Genomic DNA, 19995 nt, shown 5'->3' with positions numbered 1-19995 from the left:
ATAATTAACAAAGTGCTTTCATATATATTTTCTCACTTGCTGTTCACAATCTCGAGGAGGAAAATACCCAACACGACTGAACGAAGACTTTAACAAAGAAGTGACTACTACTAGCTGACTTGTAGCCCCCCAAAATAAAAAACATAAAAGGCTGCTGAGTTTCTTTAATCAGACTTTCCTCTCCCAGACATATTCCAGGTGCCTCATAAAAACTCTGTCTCAAAGCACACATCCTGGGGCCCCAGGAGAGTTTCAAGGCATAATCTCCACCCACATAAAACCCTTGCTTAGGTCCTGAAGAGCCTCCAAGTCAGCATCTCCGAAATGATCCCCTTGCCTCCAGCCATTTACTCTTTTGCTGTAACTTCAACATCTCTCACCTGTACAAGCTGACAGGTCACTGTGTGGTAAAATACCCCAAAGTGAGACAACCTAATGTGAAGAGAGTAATTATGTTTTGGAAAAATCAAGCACTTTGGAGTCAGAAAGACCAGAGTTTTTAATCTAATTCCTATTATCTTTTGACCTAGAACAAGTTATTTCTTTGAGTCTCTTCATCACTTTAAGTCAATGAGGGCTCATCACTGTATCCCTAGTGCCTGGCAAATAGAAGCCACTCAATATGTGCCAAATAAATATAAATGAAGACACTTACCACCTTTTAATAGCTGTGAGAATTAAATGAGAGTATAGAAAGCACCTGGTGCATAGTAGGCACTTAATACTAATTAATCCAGGTCCCCAATGAATAACAACATTATTTATTATCTTCAAAAACAGAGGGCATGCCAGTGATTAAGAAAAAGAATGCTCTAAGAAAATTATAATTTGACACATCACTGCTTTTGCCTGTGATTCTATTATGTCTACCTAACTCTGGTTATCATATTGAAAAACTCCCAACTTCTAATAAAAGTCTCATCATTAAGGTGTAAAATCCATATAACGCACTCTTTATCAAGAACCCCTACCTTCTACAATATAGAAATCTGAGAAAAGTCCATGATAGTGATTAGTTCATTCACAATCCAATAAGAAACAACTTTTAAAATGTCAGAATTCTGGCAAACAACTTCTCACCATCTTCACCAACACAATGGTATACTGACAAGTGATTCTGAAACCTTAATAAAGTACCCTTTCATAGCCTTAATTTCTTTTTGCACATGTAACGAAGCATAACTTCACCCACTTCCTATCTGAAACTACTGTAATACAGAGTATGGCAGCAAACAACTACCATATCCGAGTTCAGCAGTGGTTGTCGTTTGCCGACTCCAGACAGACAAGCAGCATTTGCTCAACGCCTACAGTGACGCTGGAACTGCTAGACACTTTATATGTCCCTTCACAAATTCCAGAAAATAAAAAACTAGCCTATGGTTCTTCGCCATCATCATTACATCATAGCAGCAGCAGCATTATTTCCTAAGAGCTCTTCTCCAGATGATTAGGAAAAAGCCACCATCTAAAAATATGACTTTCAATTTTTAAAAATAAAATACCTTTCACCTCCCCTGAAAAGCTAACGATACTTTACAAAAGAGTCTATGCAGCTGAACACTCTAAAGGCAAAAGCCTAGGATCCTGGGCAATAAGACAAGTTTCAGGTAGCTCTCACATCCCCGGACTAAAACGGGGTGACAACCACATCCTTGACAAGTTGAGAAATTTATGTAGATGGCCTGAAAGGGGGGTTGGGGGGGGTGCAGATAGAAGGGGTTTGGAAAAGCACATTCTTTTAAAAACCCCAGAACTAGGAAATGACAGCGCCACTGGAATATACTCCTCTGCCCTTCTCCTCACACTTGGACCCCGGAACCCAGGGACCAGCCGCTCCCGGGAAGAGCCCCCTCGCTCAGGACGCCGGGACCCGCTGCCGCCATGCAGCTCCCCAGGAGAGCCTCCAGGACGCCGGCCCACACTCCGGACAGACGCGGGGACACCCTGCCACCGCCCTCCCCGGCCACTCCCCGTCGCCCCGCACTCACTCCTTCCCACACGCGGCCCCACAGGCCTCTCCTCCTGCACCGTATCCTCCCCACACCGTCCACAGACACGGCCCCCCGCACACTCTCCGGCGCACGCACCCGCACTCCCGCACGCTGCCCCCAACTACCTCCACCCACACCTTCACACCCCCGGCCTCCCTTCCCTCGCCCCGCACGCACACGCGGCCCGCTCCCCAGCTCACTCCTCACCCCTTCGCGCACGCACATTCTCCCCCGCCCACACCCACCACATTCTTACACACACACGGTTCCCCCGCCTTCCTCACCCACCCTCCTTCTCCACGCTGCCCGGCCGCGCCGCGCTCCCCCTCCCGGCTCCGGCCGGCCCTCCTTCCGGGGACGTGTCTCGGGCCTGCGCTAATGGCTGCGGCGCCTCCCGCCCTCCCTTCCCCGAGGCCCCGGGGGCCGGCGCGGGGGCCGCCCGGGAGCAGCGCACTCACGCTGGCGAGCTGGGGCCTGGGCATTGACGTCCGGCGGAGGCGGGAGCGAGGAGGCGCCTCTCTCCTCAGTCACCTCGGCGGCGGCGGCGGCGGCGGTAGCGGTGGCGGCGGCGGCGACGACTCCCCCCCAGCCTCGGCGCGCGACACCCGGCCCGGCCCGGCGGCGGCGGCGCGTGTCCACGAGTCCGTCTTGCTGCTGCTGCTGCGGCCGCCGCGGCGTCTCCTGCTGCCCCCGCTGCCCCCGCTGCCGCCGCTGCCCTGTGGCGTCGCCTAGTGCGGTGCCCGGCCGCCGCTGCCACTCCAGCCGCTACCGGACGGACGACGGTTACAGCCCCACGATCGCGCCTCCGCCACCACCGCTGCGCGCGCAGCCGGAACCAGCTCCCGCCGCCGCCCCTCAGGGGGCGCTGCGGGGCGCGGCGCGCGCCCGTCGGCCCGCCCACCGCGCCCGCTGACTGGCTGGCCGGCCGGCGCGGGGCGGTGGGGCCCGCCCCCTGCCCCGCCGGGCGCTAACCCACTGCCCTCGGCGCCTCGCCCGCTTCTTCTCGGCCTGCGTTCCGCTCTGCTCCGCTGGCTGCGGAAGCGCACCCACGTGACCCGGGAGGGCGCGGGAGGCGGCCCGGGCAGCCGCTCGCTCACGCCCGTCCCGCCCGCCCGCACCTGGGCTGGGGAGGGGGCCGGAGGCCGCCGGGTGACCTGCAAAGGGCGCAGGGCTTTCCCTGCGTCCCGGGCGGCGGGCCTGGGGCCAGGTCCTTTAGGGGTGAGACAGCGACCCAGCCCTTTGCGTGGGGATTTCCAGCCCAGAAGCGAGAACCGGGACAGCTCACTTCTTGGCTGCCCTTCCTCGAGGCCCCGAGTAAATGGCGGGTGCGTCTACAATTGCAAAGGAGGTTTCTGCGCCTCCCCCACAGCCCTGCCGCCACTCACACCCGGACCTAAGAACCCTCCCTGCCGGACCAAAATTCAGACTTCCGGGATGTAGCATCTTGGGCAAGTTATTTCCTGTCTGTCTGAGTATCCTCAAACATTAAAGAGAAATAGTTATCAGCTACCTCGCGGGACTCTTTCCACATATCAATGATGTAACCATGAAAAAAAAAAAAAAAAAAAAGCCTGATGAAGAGGAGACCCTGAGTTTCAAGGTTTCTAACCTAATGTCCCTTTTAACGACAGGGATTGATTATCCTCGAGATTAAACCATTCTCTCCTGCATTTGAGAGGCGGCCAGAAATTATTTAATTACTTGTCAGACTATGCAGAATGTGGTCGCCCGGTGAGCTGAGAGGCTGGCCTGGGCTCCTGCCAGGTGGCAGCCAGAAAGGCACTGGAAGCTGGTGGGGCACAGACGGGCTTACTCGTAAAGGGGCTGCTGTCTCCCCTTTCCACCCCCCTCCCTTCCCAGAACGAGCACCTATTAGAAGGGACTGCTGTCCCTGGGGCTGCCCCTCCCGTCACCCAGTTACCACCGCACACCTATTCGTTTGGCACCGCGGGGAGGAACACTGGTCAGTAGTCATCGAGAGGCCTTCCACCCAAGGTGCGGGCATTGTGTCTGACCGGAAGGCTCCCATTAGAGCTCAGCAGTGAAAAGAAAGGTCTCATGACTCAGCCGCATCAAGCCCCAGCACAGAACCCAGGGTGTTCACCACCAGCAGGTGACCCAGGAGCGGGTATTCCAGGGCAAGGCTGGCGGCAGGGCTGTGTGGGAGTCAAGAGGCCTTGAAGCAAGAGGGACTGCAGATGAGATTCACCGCCCTGGGGTGAGGAGCACAGGCTCAGCTGCCACGTGCACGCTACCCGCCTCCAGCAGGCGTCCTTTCCCACTTCCCCCAAGCGCAGACTGGAAACAGACAGCTATCTCTTCGGCAAAACTTTTGCTGAGTCTCTTGGTTATTCATTCTTCTGCTAAAATTTCAAAACACCTTATGCAATCTCCTATCATCGCATTTATAAATGCCTATTTTCGTGATTCTCTCCCCTACTTAAACTGACCTACTTGGCACAGTCTAGTAGACGGCTGAACAAAGGACTGACGGGCGACTATTCCAATTAGCTGTCAGCCTGGCCCTAACATGTCAGTAAATAATATAATAACATGAGGGTAACAATAATGGCTACGATAATGGCTACCATTTACGAAGCATCTGCCCTATGCTAAGCCATGGGCAAGGTGTTTTAAAAATATATTATCAAGTTTATGCTTCAAAATAACCCTATGAAAAAGGTATTATTATCCTCGTTTTAAAAGGGATTGAGACTCAGAGAAATGAAGTGACAGAAGCAGGATTCATTCAGCCCAGGTGTCTTTCTCAAGCCCAAATAAGCATGCTGTTAGTCTCTGACTCCAGTCAATAACTGGTGCCCCTCAGAGTCACCTGGAATCCCTTTTGAGATATTAGAAATAGCCTCCTCCGAGAGCAAAAGGCCTGAGATCATGGCATCACCAACTCCCCACACCATGCATGACCTCCTCCAAATGGTTCCCGAGGAAGACTGCACACCTCGAACAGATCAGGAGTTGGGCTACAGGTGCCTAGTTACAGCGTGAACTACCCTTAGTAGTGAGTTTTACACATAAGTGCCCTGAGCTTATCCACTGCCTTTGCCGAAGCATTCCAAGTGCCATTAGCTTATTAATCCTCCCAGTGCCCATGTGAGGCAAATGGGTGGTATTCCTGGTTGATTTTATAGAGCAGAGCCTTATAGCATCTTTAAAGCAGGAGCTGTGTGGGCCTGCCACACATAGGAGTTAGAAAAAGAAGTAATGGTGGTGTGACAAAGAAACCAAAATCCTGGGAGAAGTGGTTTGATACAGAAGTGGGGACACAAACCAGCTGCCTGGTTCATACTATGGGGCTCCAGGCTGTTCCATCTGGCATCCTGGCGTTGCCATTTATTTGCTGGGTAACTTTGGGAAGTTACTTAATCCAGTTTTAATTTCCCCATCTGTAAACTGAAAAAGGAAACACTACTTAGCTCATAATGCAGTTTTGAGTGTGTAACTCAGCACCATACTGGACAGAGTAAATGTTCAATAAATGTTAACTATTAATACAGTTATTAGACTGGTATCTGGCATTGTGGAATAAATAAACGGGATGAGTTTTGCTACAATTGGCTCTGTAGAGTTTATTTCACAATTGCAGGCTCTGCTACTTACTATTAGTTTTGTGACCTTGGACAGGTAGATTGCTTAACTTCATAATTGAACCTCTATTCTCCTCTGTGAAATAGGATTGCTCTGAAATGAAGATCTTCAAAGTGCTTTATAAACTGTCAAGCACTCTACAAACATTAACTTGGTTTGTACTATGACTGTACAGGAATTCCAGGTCTGCCCCTTAAATTCCGGACTTCTGAAGTTTCCTCTTGTGTAATATGGGCAAGGTGATCACATCTCTCTCAGGGGGGGTGTTGTGAAAAAAATTAAATAACTAAAGACAATATATTTAAAGTACCTAGCACCATGGGAGGTGGTCCATACATGTTACTTCCCTACCCCTGATAAGTGTTGTTTTTCGGTGTCCTAAAGTCAAGGAAGCCACAGGGTGTGGTGGGAAATTAATGGAACCAATAGAGCAGCGATCACTCCTGGCTCTGCTACTGTGTGACCTTGGGCAAGTTACCTAACATCTCTCATCTTTCAGATCCCTTGCCTCTAACTTGAGACAGGGCATGCCTACATTGCAACGTTTTAGGAAGATAAGACAGACTGACCCAGCGCAGACCTTGCCTCACAGTAGGGGCTTGCTCAGTATGTGGGATCCACTCTCAAGGAAAAGAGCCAGTTGGAAGCAACGACCAAAATTCCCCAACCCGAAACCAAATGGGGTCATGAGCTGCAAAATAGGGGATCCAGGCTCTACAAAGTTCAGCTGAGCTTGGAAGGGCCCGCGGAGGATCCAGCCCAGGACTACTTCGCTTTCCCGGACCCGGCCAGTGGAGTGGTCAAGAGAAGGCCCTGAGTGGACCCAACCCTCCCCAAGTGATAGCTGGAAAGGAGGAGGCAGGGGGGGAAGGAATGTACTGATTCACCGCCCCACCCATCCCCTGCCTCTAATCTCTCTTCCGGCATTTACAGCCCTCTGGCTCTGGGTGGAGGCGGAGGGGCAGGGCGTCGGTGACGGCCGGGGGCAGGAAGCCCCCTTGCCAATCAGCTTCTGCGGGAAACCCCTGGGAGTCGTGCACACACCCCGGCAGTTAGCTCCTAGCAACCGCCCTGCACGAAATTGGTGGGGAGCCCAGCGGGGGGTGGAGAGGAGCTGTGAATTCCGGGAGACTCCGGGGTGCGGCCGCGGGCGGAGAGTTCCCCCTCCGGGGGCGGGTAGGAGCTGGAACGCTGCGGCTCGATCTCCGATCTCCGAAGGGAAGGCCGCGGCCTCTTTGGAGACGCTTCCCGCGGCCGATCAGCTATTGGGATCCCATCTCCACCGCCTCAGGTGCAACTGGATTCCAGCCAGAAATCCAGAAAGGAAACGACCTCAGGAACTGGGAGCGAGGGAAGGGGAAAAGTTGAGAAACGTGGCTCAACTTCCTGTTTTACCTCTGTAAAGAGGAGGCCACGCGGCTCGGAGAGCGCGGGCATCTGCTCTGGGAGGTACTGGGAACTCGCAGCGCGCTCCACGTCCGGCTACGCTGCCTTCTGGGTTCAGTTCACAGCATCGTGCAATACCTCCAGACTTAGTTTCCCCATCTGGACGTTGGAAAATATCAGAGAATTTATTAACAACGGAAACAAAAGCTGTTGGAAAATCTCCCTACACAACGAAGGGATTAGGAGGTAATGATGTTCACAGCTAACATGTTACTAGTGCCAAGCACTGTTCTAAGCACTTTATATGTATTAACTAACAGAATTGTCACAATAATCCTAGGAGGTGGAAATGATTATCCTCATTTTACAAATGGGAAAACAACTGTATAACAGCAGAGCCAGCTAAGCGAACTTGACCAAGGTCACCCAGATAGTAAGTGCATGATAGAGGCAGGATTTGATCCCAGGGAGTATTTATCCAGGACCACCCCCCCACCCCCACCCCACCCCCCACCCCACCCCACACACACAAACACACACAGCCTCCACCACTGTGCCCTCTACTTCTCAAATGAGAATGTGGTTACAATCTACCTACATCCTGGATGTTAGTTTAACAGGGTAAGCTCTTTTCATTATGGCAACCTGTTTCAGAGTGACTTAGATTATCTGTTTGTGTATAAATGTTTAATATATGCTCTCTGCCTGTGATAATGTTTCTACACACTGAGACATCAAAGCACCAGGTTAAATGGGGCAATCAAGGTCACATTGTGAAACTGAGAGCACTCCTTCCCTGGCAGGTGCACAGTTGTCTTAATTCTGTCAGTTGCTATGGCCAGAATCTTGACTTTTCCTCCACAGTGGGTTCCATTTTACCTCACAGAACCTCAAGTACCCATCTCCACACCAGTGATCCTAACTCGCCTACTGCTATGTTTTCAAGGATACTGAAAAGATGGCCCTGCCTGCCCCGCCCCCCACCCCCCCAAAAAAAACAACATCCTCAGCTTTGTATGCATATAAAACTGCACAGTTCAAGGTTTCTTTCTTGGTTTAAAGCCAAAAAATATTTCATCTTTTGTTCAAATGTAAACATCATGAGAGAGAAAAAATAAACTGGGCCTCACCAGTCATTTTTATGTAGTGAGAATGAGATGATCAGATCCTCCCTAAAAATGAGGAAGAACAGAAGGACTATAAACTTACCCAAATTAATGTCTAAGAGAACCTGAGAAGTCAGTTAGTGCAACCCCTCCTTTTATAGGCCCAGGTAAAGCAAAAGAGTTTTCCAGGCCAAGCAGAACTATTGAGAAGGGGAAACCATTGTGAGAAGGGAAAAGAAGGCAGGCAGAGGGACAAAAGATTAGATGAGCTTCAATGTCAGAAGGCTTTCCTTCTAGTTGTGTTTTAAAAAATTTCCCCTGCTCCCAGCCTTAAAAATGGTGTATGCATTTTATGATATGTAAATTATAGTTTAATAAAGCTATTAAAAAATAAGATGAGTTCTTTTTTATTGATTGATTTGAGAGAGAGAAATATCAATTTGTGGTTCCACTATTTATGCATTCATTGGTTGATTCTTTTTTATATATATCCTAGAGGCCCGGTGCACGAATTCGTGCATGGGTGCAGTCCTGATGGGGTGGAGGTGGGCCTGGACTCGATAGGCCCTCAGGGAAGGCGGTGGGAAGCCCTTGCTGGCCGGGATTACGATCCATTCCGCTGACATTCGCTCAGGTTGTTGGGAACCACCTGGTGGCTGCTTTTATATTGTTTCTTCCTTGCGGAGTGTCTATGGAGGGGAAGTGGCCACAATGCTCCAGTCCTCCTCCAAGAGGACTGTGGGCTGTTAAGATCCCTTGGTGCCTAGCCTGTTCTCTGGAGATTGGACTTGCAGGAATACTGAGGGAGTTAGTGGCCGCTGCCGGGCTGGTGGGCCACCAGGACAGGTCTCAGCTGAGTGGCGCTCCTGCTGTGGGAGTGCACTGACCACCAGGGGGCAGCTCCTGCATTGAGCGTCTGCCCCCTGGTGGTCAGTGCACGTCATAGCGACCGGTCATTCCAGTCATAGTCATTCTGGTCATTTGGTCACTTAGGCTTTTATATATAGATAGATAGATAGATAGATAGATAGATAGATAGATAGATAGATAGATATAGGTATAGATATTTTTATTGATTTCAGAGAGGAAGGGAGAGAGAGATAGAAACATCAATGATGAGAGAGAATCATTGATTGGTCACTTCCTGCAGGGATGGAGTCTGCAACCAAAGTACGTGCCCTTGACCAAAATTGAACCTGGGATCCTTCAGTCTGCAGGCCAACACTGTATTCCCTGAGCCAAACCAGCTAGAGCCATTGGTTGATTCTTGTATATGCCCTGACCAGGGATCGAATCTGCAATCTTGCCGTATTGGAAAGATACTGTAACCAACTGAGCAATCTGGCCAGAGCTAATAAGATGAGTTTCTTATAAATGTTTTTAATTACAGAGATGAATGCTTAATAGAGTAAAAGTCCCTAAGATCACACCCAGAGAAAGAACCACTATTAACAATTTGTATTATATTGTTCCTCCAGACTTTTCTCTGTACATTCATAGGTTTTCTGTGTATTTATATATGTGTGCATGTGTGTGTTGAAAAGAAATGGGTTTCTCTTAATATGTCTTGGACAGTTTCCTATGTCAGTACATTTATATCTACCTTATTCTTTTTTTTTCTTTTAAATTTATTTATTTATCTAGAAAGAAAGAAGGGAGAGAGAGAAACATTGATTTGTTGCTCAACTTATTCATGCACTCATTGGTTTCTTCCTGCATGTGCCTGGACTGGGGATCGAACCCAAAATCCTGGCACATTGAGACAATGCTCCAACCAACTGAACCACCGACCAGAGCTACCTTATGCCTTTAAAGGCTGACTACATAGTATGGCTGAACTATAATTTATTTAATAGGTTCTCTAGTGATAGGTATTTGGATTGTTTCCAATATTTTACTATTATAAGCAATACTGCAGTGGACATTTTTTGCATATACATTATGGAACTCTTTTAGGGGAATTCTGTAGGATAAGTCCCCAGATAAACTGTTCCTTTTAAAATAACATGCTTCATAAATTATCACTTGCATCCTATTCCAAACGGCCTGACATAAAGCCTGATTCTGATCAAAATCCTATAAAGTGCCTAGAATATAGTACACATTAAATATACAGCATGTTAGTTATTTTCATGATTATTATGACAGTTATTTCACAATATTATTAGACTGGTGGGTAGAAGTCCATTCCTTCAGTCAACAATGATTGATGAGCTTCTGTTATGTGATGAAGCCTGCGAATCCAACAGTGAAAAGATGTAGACCCTGCCCTCAAGGAGTTGAGAGTCTAATTGTTGATGAATGTGTTAACTGGCCATCACAACATTGTGAGATAAGCACTACAAAAGTGATCACCAGAGGGAGATAAGGAAGCAGAGAAAAGGGACCTTAACCAGCCTGAAGGAGGGGGGCAGGCAAGAGAGGTGCAATGAAGAAGAAGCAACAGTCTGAATTATCCAAAGGGATAACTAGTGAGCACCCCAGCCATCAGAGGTCTCCAAGCAGAAGCCAAGACATCATCTCAAAGAAATACCGGTAAGAACAGTAAACCAAATCAGTGGTTCTCAAACGTTCACCCTCAGACTGGGGAAAGGAGAATAGGGTGCAGAGGTGACTTTTCATATGCTAAGTTTATTCAGTTTACGGGACAGTCTTTCATTCTGAGAGTATACCCTTCTTACTTTTTTTTGGTATTAAAATGTCCTTCCTTTTATGAAGCAGTGGTTGTAAAATGATAGTTGTTTTCTTTCATGATGTTGTTTGGCCAGACTAAAAGCTGACAACTATATCTCAGTGCCCCTTCCTCATTTTTTGAAGTTTTGACTACTGATGGTGTCTAAAAATCAGAGGACCTCTGAGCCAGGTGGCTTCTAAAGTTCTTTCCATCCCTGTGGCCATAAGATACTTTGCTCAAAAGAGATTAAGACGTCCTGGCCAGTGTGGCTCAGTGGTTGAGCATTGACCCAAGAGGTATCCGGTTCGATTCCCTGCCAGGGCACATGCCAGGGTTGTGGGCTCGATCCCCAGTAGGAGTGCATGTAGGAGGCATGTTCCTCTTTCATCCATGTTTCTATTTCTTTATTCCTCTCTCTCTAAAAATGAATAAAAACTTGTTTTTAAAAAAAGTGATTAAGGCTGACGCTAAATTGAGTTTGGAATCTGTGAGCCAAATCCTTTTCAACAGACCTTGGGGTAAAAATAAATATGTATGACTCTAGCCAGTTTGGCTCAATGGATAGAGTGTCGACCTTCGGACTGAAGTGTCCCGGGTTTGATTCCGGTCAAGGGCACATACTGTGTTCAAGGGCATGTACCTCGGTTGCAGGCTCGATCCCAACCCTGGTCGGGGTGCGTGTGGGAGGCAACCAATCGATGTGTCTCTCTCACATTGATGTTTCTCTCCGTGTCTCTTCCCTTCCCCTTCACTCTCTCTAAAAAAATCAATGGAAAAATATCCTCTGGTGAGGATTAACCCAAAAATAAAATAAATACAAATAAGTATGTATGTATGTGTGTAAGTAAAAGAAAGAAAACAATTTAGTACCCTCTCAAATACTTTTATTTTTTGGTTCCCAAACCACATAAGAGTACCTCAAGTTTCCATATAGACTTGCTCTCCTGTCCCCTGGGAAATGCAGCAGCGAAAGAGAGAAACCACAGAAATAACAGATAGAAGTGATATGGGAAAAATCAATTTGGTGCAGTTTTCACAGACCTTTAAAACAGGGGAGTGATTTCAGCGATGATGGGGTTTCATGACCAGCGGCGGCAGAGCCTCTGATGGGAATGCCGGTGTTTTTTTGGCCTTTCTCTGAGTGGGTTGGAGGGGAAGGAAAATGGTTTTTCCCCTCCCCTTTCACTTATAAGAAGATGGAAGCAATGAAAAGCAAAGTCTCCTGTAATGTCCCATTAAGGAGGAACAAATGAAATGCAGTTCCCTGTAGCCAGAAAATGCAAGCCCTCAAACAGGCTCTGGGCAGGCTTTCCCTGCCCACGGCTGCAGGAACTAAATATTCACCAACACACCTGGTGCTGCTGTTACCATGGCGACTCCTCACCTTTTGCATTCCTTGACTTGGGGGTTGAGACTGGTTGGGGCACCTTTGAGTTTTCATGTTTTCCCTTGGCTTCTGAACAAGAAAAGGGGAGGAGAGGGAAGGACTCTAAATCAGTTTGCCTGCTGCCTGGGCCATTTGCTTCTCAGCTTGTGTAACTAGGCCTCCCTGGGTGAGAGGGCCCTGAAGCAGGTGAGGGCGGGAAATAGCTCTGGCAGAGCCCAAAAGACCTAGGTTCAAATCCCAGGTCCTACTGAATCCATTTCCTCATTCACCTAAGCCCTCCTCTGGGTCAGGCACTAGTGAGCACTGACAGAAGACTGAATAGCCAGCGTTGGCCCTCAGAGAGCTGGCAGTGTAGAGGGAAGGCTGGGACAGCAGATGACCGACCACAAACCGATATGAAGAGTGACTTCACAGAGGCAGGTGCTGATTCTATCACTGCCTAGAGATAGGCGAGGGGAGAAATGACGTGAAACCCACACTGCACTGAGGACATTCTCAGGAAACTCCAGAAAGGATTCCTTCCCCTTGAGCCCACTATAGTTCAGCACGAATGCATCACATTAAAGGTGACAGGAATTGAGACTTGCACTTTGACCTCAGGCAAATCGGTTCACTTTCCTGAGCCTCAGTTTCCCCGTCTACAAACCAAAGGTAATAATAACTACCCTTGTGGAGAAAATTACATTAGTTAATGATGCAAAGAGCAAATCCACCCAGGTCCAAACCCCGACTCTCCAATGCCCAGATGAGTGATCTTGAATAATTCTGAACTTTAACCCCTCTGAGTCTGAGTTTCCTCACCTGTCAAAGGGTAATCATAATCATACTAACTCTTTTTTTAATTTTTTTTATTGCTTAAGTTATTACATATGTGTCCTTATCCCCATGTTACCCCCTAACCCCCCCCCCAACCATGCCCTCACCCCCCTGGTGCCTGTGTCCATTGGTTAGGCCTATATGCTTGCTAGAAGTCCTTTGGTTGATCTCTCCCCCTTACCCCCACTCTCCCCTACCTTCCCTCTGAGGTCTGATGGTCTGATCATTGCTTCTCTGTCTCTGCATACTAACTCTTAAGAGTGTTGCTAGAATTAGCTGAGATAATTCATGTAAACCACATAGCACCAGCGTACAATAAAATGCTACTTGCTTCTTATTACAGAATGAGAGCTGCTGATCCAGTGCCTAAGGTGCCCTGAGTCAGATATTAATTATTGTTACATGGCGCCTGGTTGGCACTGTGTAAATATTACTTTTTCGCCTTAACCTTAGCCTGTCTCCTAGGCTGAATGAAGGGGAGAGGGCCTGGGCCTGGTCCCATGGGCTCCTCTGGAGACTGAGATGGGATAAAGGCAATGGGAGTGCGTCAGCCCTGATGCAATCGCAGGCTCATTGCTTGGCCCACTTCCTCCTCTTTGGGTGTTTACGGGAGATTGGGTTCCACAGAAACCCTTGGAAGTATGCGCTGACAGTAGGTGCGGGCAGCACACCAAATTGTCCCTGCTTTGGAGACAGTTTAGGAAGAAAGTGATACTGTACCTACCTGGGCCTCACGCGCCCTGGGCTCAGGGACAGAAGAAAGAGATACCAGGTGTTGAGTCCAGAAGGAGGGGCAGGGGAAGCAGGCTCAAGGAGGGAGGGACTAACCACTGGCTGACTGGTGCCAGGGCCGGCTTCCAGACCCAGGTCTTGGAGGCCCAATGAATAGGTCCTTTATCACTGAGTTTAGAAGCTCAGGGGAGGGAGCCACGGAAAGGGTCTCAGGTAACCAGGAGCCTCAGAACAAGCTCAGAGGATCCTGTCCCTTCCTTTCCAGTAGAAATCCTAACTGGAGAGAAGGTTCTTTTAAGAACCTTGTTTTCCAGCCATTTGCCTGGGATCTTCATCAGCTCCACAGCCTGGCTAGGTCACCTAGAGACATCCTGAGATGTGCCGTGTCAGAGGTAAAGAACATGGGCTTGCGTCCTGGCCAGATAGCACGGTTGGTTAGAGCACTGCCCCTCTCCACCAAGGTCGTGAGCTCAATCCCCTGATCAGGGCACATACTAAGAACCAACCAATAAATGCATAAATAAGTGGAACAACAAATCGATGTTTCTCTCTCTAAGATCAATAAGTAAAAAATAATAATAAATTTTAAAAATAACATGGGCTTGTGGCAGTCCGCTCTCAGCTCTTTCAGCTACTGGGAGTCATGTCACCGCTCTAACTCTCAACTTTCTCATGTCAAATGGGATAATAAGAGTACGTAATGTCAGAGATAAAGCCCCACAGAACAGGGCCTGACAATTATAAAAGAACTCATTAACTATTAGATATTGTTATTTTTATTAAGACTCCGGGAGAGGCAGAGAGGAAAAGCACTCCAGCATCAGCTCCCAGATCCAAGCACTGGAATTCTCTAATGTTTAGAGACCCCCCCTTTTTTTTCCCTAAAGCTGGGGCTAATTGTCCTTCTTGCAATATCTAATGACTGTTTCTTGGTTATCAGGAAAGAATCAGACTTTCCCTCCCCCAGAGCTTTGAAACCCAGTATGCAAAGGTTGCTCAAGCTCCTGAGTCATTCAGCAAAACCGGCCCAAGATAATCAGTGGATCAAGGAAACTAGATGCAGAGTGGGGGAAACCCAGCCACAAAGTCTGGGCCTCCTCTTAGGGTAGTTCCCTTTGCTGGCCCCTAGGATGAGCTTTCATTCTGGTTCCATAAACAAGACAGCACCTGGCAGCTGAGCCCTTCCTAGACCCCCCAACCCCCATACACAAAATAAGACATTAATTATACCTGGGTTCCTACCCGCAGCCAGGCCTTCCCATAGAATCTGATTTGACACAAACTCTTTGCCCTTGGACAAGCCCTCTCCTTCCCTCCATACCCCAGTCCTAGGGAGAGTTGACACCCTATCTCCCATCCTCCCTACCCACTCCTTTCTCAGCCCCTGTAACTTCTGCCCAACCACTCCACTCCCATTATACTCATCAATGATCTTAATTGCCAAATCCAAAAGACTGTCTCCAGGCCTTTCCTCCTTGTCTTCTCTCAACACCTGTTGACACTCTTCTCTTTAAACTCTCCTTCCTGGACTTCTGAAGCCACAGCCCCCTGGCTCTCCTTCTCTCTCTGCGACTGCACTTTTTGGTTGGTACTGGCTGCTTTCCATCCCTTAAATGCTGTTCCTCAGCGGTTCTGCTCTTACTCCCCTTCTCTTCCTATTCTTCATGGCCCCTCCCAGGTTTAATCGGTGCCCAGGTCTTTTAACACCCACCTCTTTGCTGTTCCCAGACCATATCTCCAGCCCAGATCTTCCCCCCAAACGCCACCTGCCTACTAAGCAGCACTTCTTGCATGACCCCAAGCACAACATACCCAAAACTGAACCCTTTATCTCCCCCCAAAACCTGCTCTTTCTCTCGATCTTGATGAATGACACCACCTTTTACCCTGTTACATAAGCCAGAGGCTCAAAGGTCACCTTGCCCTCTCCCTGCCCTGCCTACAAATCATGATGCTCTTAACATTGTATAAATCTCCCCCTTTCCCCTCCATCCCTGTTTCTGCTTCAGCTCAGGCCTTCGTCATGACTTGAAGCCTAGACTATTACACACCTTAAAAGTGGGCTCTAGGTCTGAACTTTTTCCCCTTTCACTAGACTTACCTTGGAGTGCCTGGCCAACTACAGTCCTTTTCCTGAAAACCCACTGTTGCCCACAGATCTTGCTGAAGAGGTGCCCCTAGCTTCCATGTTGACCTTACCAAAGCTTGCCCTGCTATCACCACGGTGTTTTGAACCAGAGGTGTACACTTGACCCAAGCTGGACTGAATTCTATCTCCTGGAACTCTGGGACATAGTGACTCTATTTCATGTTCCCAAGGGTCACATCAGCAATGAAAATGAATGAAACAGCACAATGAGAGACAATGGGGAATGGGCAATTGTGGCAAATGGAGAGTCTGTTCCATGTCTAAAAGTAGCAGCTGCTACTCTGCTTAGCAGATGGTTGCCATGGGAATATAGGTCCAGACTTGACAGATATTCTGACTTCCCAGATTTTTATGTGAAATTTCCCCATTTTTGAATATTGGGCATTAATTCATTCTTTTAAATGCCACAAGCTAAGAATATCTTGTGCATCATATTTGGCCTACAGGGCTGCCAGTTTACAGAGTCAGGTTTAGGCACTGGACCCAGAGCTGGGGACAGCCACTTTCTGCCATTTGTATGGAGAAGCAGAGATAGCCCTCTGTGTAGAGGGGAAAACAAAGCCTATTCCTGAGGCTCCTTGTCCCTCAGGTTTACCACATGCCCACGTTTCCTGACCCAACACCTCCTGCCCTTCTACTATATAGGCCCAGGACTATGAAATAAAGTTACGGCTCAGAAATCAGACAGACCTAGGTTCAAGTGCTGACTCTGAACTCCCCAGCTGTGTGTTCTTGAGCAAGTCACTTTATCTCTCTGAGCCTCAGTTCCTTCCTCTGTCAAATAGGGTATACACACACACACACACACACACACACACACACACACACGTAAATTTCAGAGAGGAAGGGAGAGGGAAAGAGAGATAGAAACATCAATGATGAGAGAGAATCATTGATCAGCTGCCTCCTGCATGCCCACACTGGGGATTGAGCCTGCAACCCAGTCATGTGCCCCAGCCGGGAATCGAACCGTGACCTCGTGGTTCATAGGTTGATGCTCAATCACTGAGCCATGCCCGCTGGGCAAATAGGGTACTTTCTTTGTAGGGTTGTTAGTGGTATTAAAGGAGATGCTCAGGAATCTCCCCACAGTTCCTGGCACCCAGGAAGCACTGAATGAGTGCTAGCCATTATTATTATTGCCATTAGCAGTGGAAGGAGCATTGTTCCCCAGCCCAGTCCTCTCTCTCAAAGCATCTTCTTGTTTATATAATTCTCTGGGCATTTACCATTTGCTCTTATTACTTATCATAATTTTATTTGCTTTGGTATATTGTAAGATCCTAGAGGGAAAGGCAACATTTTCTCTCTCTTTATATGGAGAGGGAAGGAAAGGAACTGGAGTTGGAGCACAGTGCTTTATACATAGTAGGTGCTCAAGAAACATTTATTTGTTGGTACACTACTGGAATTTAAGCTCCATGAGAACAAAGATCTTGCTTCTCTGATTCACTGTTGTATCCTGAGCCTAGTACAATACTGAGCACATATAGGAACCTCAATAAATGTATATCGAATAAAAGAATGAAAAGCATCTCCTCACCCTTCTCCAGGATTATTTACCATATCCTAGGAGGTTATTGGTGCACATTTCAACTCACTGTTGTTTTGGGTTTGTTTGTTTGTTTGTTTTTTTAATCAACTGATTTGAGAGAGGGAGAAAGAGGAAGAGAAGGATGGGAACAGAGAGAGAGAAATGGATTTGTTGTTCCACTTATCTATGCATTCATTGGTTACTTCTTGTATGTGCTGATTGGAGATTAAATCAGCAACCTTGCATATGGGGGCAATGCGCTAACCAACTGAGCTACCCGGCCAGGGCTCAATTCACTGTGTAAAATAGTAGTTTCTGGAACATCTGGTAATAGCACCCCATTTCTCCTTTAAGGAACTGTCCTTCCCCCATTCCACTCAATGTGGCTGAATCAGGCCAGCTCTAGAAATGCTTGTGTGACCCAGGGCTAGCCAATCAGATGAAACTATCCCCTGGTCACAGTGATTGGTTCAGAATGGGCTTATAAGTCAATCAAACCCAATCAGAGCTGAAATGATTGGAAAGGAGAAATTTGCTTTCCACAGAGGAAGCTAAGTCATGAGAATATAAGCCTCGAGCTACTAGTGGCCATATTATCACCGTGAGGAGAAAGCCTATCTAGGAATGAAGCAAAAACAGAAAAAGGTGTAACTAAAAAAATGGAAAGAGATAGGTTCCTAATAGTATTTTTGGAGCAAGTGGCTCTAGCGGTGCCTGAAGCCAAACCCTTGACTATTCTCTTGGAGGCAATAAATTCCCGTTTTGTGTTTAAGTCATCTTGAGTTTCTGTCACTTCTATCCCAAAGAGTGCTGATTAACGCTGGGATTTTATAGACAGGGATTTCTAGTAGACAGACAGAGACATACACTTTTGTAGGAATCTTCCCAGCCCACAATGATCCCCTTTTTCAAAGATCCGCCCCTGCACACAGACTAGACTAACAGCCGTATTTGTACTTCTGAACCCCGAGTCCCAAGGCCACAACTGGTTGAACCAGAAGTGGACACGCATTGCGGCATAATCAGATCAGATTCTCTCTCCTGGGGTTTCAGGTTTAGCACTGAGAGATCCTAGTTCGGCCTGAGCTGCATGCTTAAACTTGTAAATATAAAATGTAAAATTGGAAGCAGGGGGAAGTCACAGTCATGGAGCAGCAGAGAAGCTGATCTGCTGAAGGAGAAGAATGAGGCTGACACATACATGGAAGCAGAGGCTGGAGGCTGTGATTTCCGAGAGAGAGAGAGAGAGAGAGAGAGAGAGAGAGAGAGAGAATAAATAAGAGAGAAGAGACCAACAAAGAGAGTGAGCTACCTCCTTATCCCTCATAAGACTAATTACTTCTCCTCTTGGGTTGCATGAGACTTCTCTGTGTGCATAGAATTCTCTCCCCACCATCACCCTTCCATTTAAAAAAAAGCTTTAATGTTTGTGGAGGTTTTGTTTTGTTTTGTCTTGTAACTAAAAGGTTTTTAGACAACTGTCCTAGGAACAAGTCTGCAGCCACGATGTCCTATTCACTAAGCTGACAAAGACCCTGGCTTCCTGCATTGAGACACCCCCACACCTAATTACTAGCTGTGTAACCTTGGCCAGAACACCTGGATTCACTGTGTTGGCTCCCACTCTGAAAAATGGAATAAGAATGCTTATGCTCCCAGGTTGTTGCGAAGACTGAATGAGATAAGGTGGGAAGAAAGGCTTAGCACAGCAAGGGTATCAAGAAGCTAGTATTTAGCACATAATGTAATCAGCATGTGCTAAATACTGGAGAAGCGTTGGGTCCAACCCTACAGCCAGTCCACCCTTCAGTCCCAGCCAGGACTAGAAAAGGAAGCTTAAAGGGACAACCCCTATCCCCATCAGCACCTTTTTTTCAATTTCATTTGTGTCAATTTTTCAAAAGCATTGAGGAGGAAGAGGATATTTTCATTTTTTTAAAGTGTCCATTCTACGCCTGGCCAGCGTGGCTCAGTGGTTGAGCGTTGGCCTGTGAACCAGGAAGTCACGGTTCAATTCCTGGTCTGGACACATGCCTGGTCTGGACACATGTGGGCTTGATCCCAGTGTGGTGCATGCAGAGGAAGCCAATCAATGATTCTCTCTCATCATTGATGTTTCTATCTCTCTCCCTTTCTCTCTAAAATCAATAAAAATGTGTTTTAAAATAACAAAACAATAAAAGTGCCCATTCTAGAACTCTATTCTAATAATTCATGTACTCAGACCAAAGAAAATATCCTATCTAATAAAAGAGAAACATGGTAATTAGCCATACATCCGATACCCTTCCCATTGGCTAATCAGGGCGATATGCAAATTAACTGCCAGCCAAGATGCGGCCAGCAGCCAGGCAGCTTGAAGTTAATATGAGGCTTGCTTCTTCAGTGACGGGGGACTCCAACATTCCCCACCTGCCTTGCCGGCCTCTGAGCTTGTAGTTTGAAACATTGTTACAAATATAGAAGCTAAACAAAACCCCAGAAACCTGCTTTCAGCCGGCCCGGGATCTCAGAGCTGGAGTTGATACAGTGTTTCGATTATAGAACCGAAACAAACCAGATACCTGCTTTCAGCAGCAGAGGCCTCAGAGCTGGAGCCAGAGCTAAAGCT

General features: G+C 47.7%; 1 protein-coding gene across 4 annotated transcripts in view; it reads right to left on the bottom strand.

The window, feature by feature from the left end:
* The window catches only part of PTP4A2 (protein tyrosine phosphatase 4A2), a 32502-nt gene extending 29518 nt beyond the window's left edge, over positions 1–2984 (bottom strand). For 2 of the 4 annotated variants that reach the window (XM_059690392.1, XM_059690388.1), the window contains exon 1: positions 2453–2984. The gene's annotated coding sequence lies outside the window, so the exon portion shown is untranslated. Of the gene's footprint in view, positions 1–2282; positions 2302–2452 lie in introns of those variants that run through there. The other 2 variants (XM_059690391.1, XM_059690389.1) reach the window with 2 other exon arrangements.
* Positions 2985–19995: the final 17011 nt, after the last annotated feature.

This window comes from Myotis daubentonii, chromosome 3 (genome assembly GCF_963259705.1).
Source record: "Myotis daubentonii chromosome 3, mMyoDau2.1, whole genome shotgun sequence".
Lineage (NCBI taxonomy): Eukaryota > Metazoa > Chordata > Mammalia > Chiroptera > Vespertilionidae > Myotis > Myotis daubentonii.
The sequence above is the reverse complement of the archived record's forward strand: the minus strand, read 5'-3'. Positions and strand labels throughout refer to the sequence as shown.